Source organism: Ostrinia nubilalis, chromosome 17, assembly GCF_963855985.1.
Source record: "Ostrinia nubilalis chromosome 17, ilOstNubi1.1, whole genome shotgun sequence".
NCBI lineage: Eukaryota > Metazoa > Arthropoda > Insecta > Lepidoptera > Crambidae > Ostrinia > Ostrinia nubilalis.
This window is the reverse complement of record NC_087104.1, coordinates 11661795-11667302: the sequence shown is the minus strand read 5'-3', so window position 1 is coordinate 11667302 and position 5508 is coordinate 11661795.

The following is a 5508-nucleotide window of genomic DNA, read 5'->3' as shown; positions in this document are numbered from 1 at the left end:
TTAATTACAGCTACAGAACTAATTACTAATAAGGTCAATTAATCAATCATAGATGTTAAGTAAACTAAGATAGTTTCTCTATTTCGCTACGCATATTTGATGAACTTGTTATCTTTAATTAAATTTAAACATGATTGTTATCGTCTGATTTTGATTGTCAGCTCTGGACGTCAACGACATAAATTTGCTTGTTTAAAATAATTGTTTTTGATATGAAATATAACATGACATGATGCGTTATCACTTATCAGTGCACTAGCGTCATCAAGTAGGCTGAAATACTTGACCAACAACATTCGAGAACTAGCTTTTGCCCGCGAATTCTTCCATGTAAATTACATTTCAATAAAAGTAGGTAAGTAGTACTTAGTAAGTACCTCAAACAAATTATAGCCTATGTATACTCAGTGTTGTTGATCACAATCCGTCGTGTTGTTTTTGCATAAGTTAAAGAGTATTTTATTTTTAGCTTACATGTAGGTAATATAAACTGACAATCACCGGGTGAATTTCATCCATCCTTCCTCTATATTTGTGTTTGTCATATCATTATGTACACTATAGGTAGATAGGTAAGAGAATAAAGGTTTATTACTGAAACTAACCTCTGAATCTGTGAAAATATCTTCATTTGTTTAATACCTACAGTCCTTCACAGATAAGTATCTTAGCTACTTAATATTATAAATGCGAAAGTTCGGATGTCTGGATGTTTGTTACTCTTTCACGCAAAAACTACTGAACGGATTTTGCTGAAACTTTACAGTATTATTGTTTATAACCCAGAATAACATGTAGGCTAAATTTCACGCGGGTGAAACCGCAGGCAAAAGCTAGTACATTATATTTTATTTAAATTGTACTTTCCATAAATACTTAAACCGTTACTCATAGTTTGACTAGCTAGAAGGTATGTACTTATTTACTTACAGCAGTGTGTATTCTGACTAAACAGAATAGGTACATACTACCTACTTACATAAGTATTTGATTTTCCATACATTTTCTTCCATGCGTATGCGGGCGGTGCAGGACCGGTCTTAGTGGAAATCCTTGGAGGAGGCCTTTGTCCAGCATTGGACGTCTTTCGGCTGAACGAATATTTTCTTCTAGAATGCCTAAGTACCGATATTAACTAACTACCAATTTATTTCACCATCGAGAAGAAGTAGAGTATGTCTAATAAATGATAATGAATTTGTTATTTGACACGAAACAATATTTTTATGGATAGCGATAAAACAATTTTATCATAATTATAATATTAGATTGTGTTACAGGCATAGTTTAAATGAGGCAAAACACTAAATAGCTGGGTCAGTTCTGTCTTGCATTATCGTCCGGAAGAAGTAGTACGATTAATGTAATAAAGTCTAACTAGGTCTTTTTTCATAAACATAACGAAGAAAAAGATTATAGCTTAAAGTTTTGTGAAGATTTTGTAAGACGCAATAAATAAATGAATATGGATATGAAGGGTCGGTAAGTGTAAGCTAAGATTCGTAGAATTTCATGAAACCAATCACAACTTATTTTGAGATTCAGTTGAGTTTCAGCGCTTTTTCAGAATATTTATCAAAACGAGAATCACATAGCTCGTAAACAGAAGGAAAAGAAAAGTTCTCGAGACGGAAGACGTCATCGACCGACGACTGGTCGCTGAGGAAATCTTTGGAGGAGGCCTTTGTTCAGCAGTGGACGTCATTTGGCTGAAAATAACGAAATAATAATTCATATCGTTTATACGAACCTAGGACTTTTCTAGGTTTGCCGGATTATGCCCACTCGGACCGCTAAGTCCGCGACAGACCGGGTGATAAGCCGTTGTCGTCAGTCGAGCAGCGTGTGGTAGGCGCGTGAGGGGGGCGTGGCCCCACTAATTATTGGCCGGCGGCGTAGGCCCGACACGCACTGAAAACTCTTAAATATTATAATATAATGTAGAATGTTAAAATTACGGCAACCATGGGCCTGAAGACGTAGTTTAGGAAGGCCTCCCATTAGGCCCCCCATCAAGGCGGAACGGTGCGGCAGTGGCGAATCTACCAGCAGGCTGTGAAGCCTAGGGCGGCAAATTTTAAGGCCTCAGCCTCGAATTTAGCGGGCAGCGGGGCGGCAGGATCTTATGCGTAAAATCAAATAGACCGGTTCTCGAAAACAGCGGCGCGGGAGCGGGCAACGAGCGGGCAGCGGCGCGGGAGCGGGCAACGAGCGGGCAGCGCGCTCCTTATTTTGCCTACAATAAATCGAGCGTTAAGAATATATTTGAATCGAAATAAAATTGTCGCCGTTGTTCAGACATTTCGTTTGCGAATAAAAATAAATATCTCGACAACACAACCCCGAACACAACACTTCGCCGCAAAAGCGGCCGCGCGAGCTGCCCTGCCCGCTTGTTTCGAGAACGGGTCTGCGTTGCTCGCCCCGCTCCCGCGCCGCCGCCGCTCCCGCGCCGCTGCCCGCTATATTCGAGACTGAGGCCTAAGGGGCGGCAGATTTAGATTATAATTATTTTTTACACACACAAAGTAGGTAGGTACGTATTTCGGATACGAATATATCAATGTTCCAGGCCAGTCAAATAAGATCCAACAACGTCCTCTTTGCCTCGCGGACACACTTTTATTTTTGAGTAATAAGTAAGTGTATTCTTCTTGTTTAAAGTTAAGTTTGCGTTAGTTATAAAAAAAATCTGTTTATTGTAAATAAATATTTTCACCCATTTAAAAATTAACGTATAAAATGTCTTTGTCTGCTACTCTTTCCTTCCAAGAAACTCTGTTAATCAAACAAATACTTACTATTGTTTTCTTAGTTTATGGTAGCGGTAATAATAAGTAACACTTATGTTTTTAAAACTACATGTTGAGAACGAGGTACAATTATTTATAATTTTGCATGCATTATCTTGATCTAATATTAAGTATACATTTACTTAACTATATGAATCATGATAACAAGTAAAAAGTACCACACAAAATATTTATAATATCCTAGCTAAACAGAGATTCTGTCATTAAATAACTATAATAAATAACTCTACCTACTTATATGAATAAACATAATAAATGATCGTGTTCGTCAGAGGGCTGAGTGTGAGTTTAAGTAGGTACATCAAATGTCCTCACTAGTGAGCGCGTTAAAAAAATAATAATTTTAGGTCTTGAACGTTTCCGCTAGGGCCTGAAATGTATTTCCCACACTTAAAATTTTCTTTAAATGTCGCTCCTGTAAAATTGATAAAAATCAGTTACGCCTTTTCGTGATTCGATCCACGATTTGCTCTCTGCGGGATTTGAACTCGTAACGGCGTTGTAAGTATTTTTAAAATAAGAAATGATTGAACTTTTGCGTTTTAACTCTTTCAAGTTCTTCTCCCAGATCCAATACACTTCAACTTAAACTAAAATTCACCCTAACACATTTAGGCTGAGTTGCACCACCTAATTTTAACCGTAACATTAACCAGTGTTTTTTGTATGGAATTTAACAGATTTTTGACGTTTGTCAAAGTTAAAGTAAGATTGTACAACTCAGCCTAGTTGAGACGGCAACAAGCAAACGGAAACTTTTTCATAAAGATATAGATAGAAAGAGCAAAAGTCATCATTTCTTAAAAGCTTCCAAAAAATGGTTTTATCAATAAGTATAAACAAAAAAACCCTGGCACATTTTATTATTAGATTAAATATAACTTAGTAACAGTTATTATTTTATTCTAATTTGTTTCCAGAATAACAACTATTTTTTGCACGAAATGATTATTTAGGTAGGTATGCCTGTTCTTTGATAGTAGTTAGGTATAGAAGCAGTTATAAATCTACAGATATATTAATAAAACGAGTCATTGACCTCTTTAATTGCATGAACAGGTTACTAATTACTTACAACATTATGTAGAAAAGGATAATGTTTTGTGAATGCTTTTTACATAAAGATAAATTATTATGTTTCGACACGCCTAAAAAACTACCAAAGCTTGCACTGTAGGTTCAGCGTTCTGACTTTGACTTTGACATAAAAACACTAGATTTAAATACAAAAAGTTATTCTAAACATGTATACAACTTTATGGCATTATGCCAGAACTGAACTGCGACCTCTGGTATACCTCTAGTAGAGTTCAACCACTACTCCAAAACATGATACATATCTGTACTAGAGTCTGTTAAGAGTAACTATTCTTCAATTTGTATTCTTATATTTTCTCACGGACTAGGTACAGTTTCCGGGCACTTTCGTTAACCGAGCACTTAGTTGGCGCCGTCCGTATTGCAAGGAACATCACTCATCATGATTCACAATGATGACCACGACTACTCTGGCAAGAGTGTACCGACTACCGACTGAGAAGAAGAAGATTGTTATAATATTATTTTCTCCATATAAAAATTAATCAATCAAAGGGGGGTTAAAGAAATCAAATTCCCAAGGGAAAAAAAGTATGGACAGCTCAGTGTCAGAGCCGGTCGTAGTTTCCCAATTTACGATTCGATGTTTTTCTAGTAAAATAATAATTAAATAATATTTAAACTTTAAAGGCAATTCTAAACGGACTACTCCCCGGTCCCGAGTTCAATTCCCGTCCTGCTAGAAATTGAAATAACTCAAGCACGTTAGTTTTTATTTATTTATTTATTTAATTTGTCCCATAATTTTCTGAGGCCGTCCTAATCCCGTCCACTCATCATCCACGCTGCATCTTCATGGCGATTAGATAGAAGTTATCAATCGTAATTTAACTATGTGTTTACTACATTTCATTATCAGCCGCCCGGGGGGAGCGGGTGAATCAATCGGACTACACGGAGCTATGAAGAGAACGTGGATTGGAGGCGGCAGTATTTTCAGAAAATATTATTTTTACAATTATTTCTTTCTTTGAAAAGTGGCCAATTGAGTATCAAATAAAAGCTCCTGGTGAGACGAAAGAACTAAAAAGTTCTGAGTGGTCAACGACACAAAATCATCATCATCATTTCAGCTACAGAATGTCCACTGCTGAACATATAGGCCTCCCCCGATGACTTCCACATCGCACGGTTGGTAGCGGCCTGACGGCCGATGGGGCAGCAAGGTTCTGGAATGGAGGCCACGTACCGGAAAACGCAGCGTGAGACGTCCACCCCTAAGGTGGACCGATGACCTGATAAAGGTAGCAGGAAGTCGCTGGATGCAGACACAAAATGTAAAAGAAATAAGAGCGAAGTAAAAGTAAGTCAATTTGTGTAGGTAAGTAAATTAGACAATGTTCTTTCCTGAGGTAAGGGATACAAAAATATCAATAAACAAAAGACAAATAACCTTGATAACTCTCGGACTCATCAATATCCGGTAATTACCCATTGTCGTGTCATCCACAAGCAACACCGAAACTAATCTACGAATTAAATTCCAAATCACGTGTCATCCATCTTGCCTTTTGCCTTCTCCATTCCATACCACATCCATGTCGTCTCTCGATTACAATCCGTACAAAAGGCAGAGTACGACAGGAGATTTCATCAG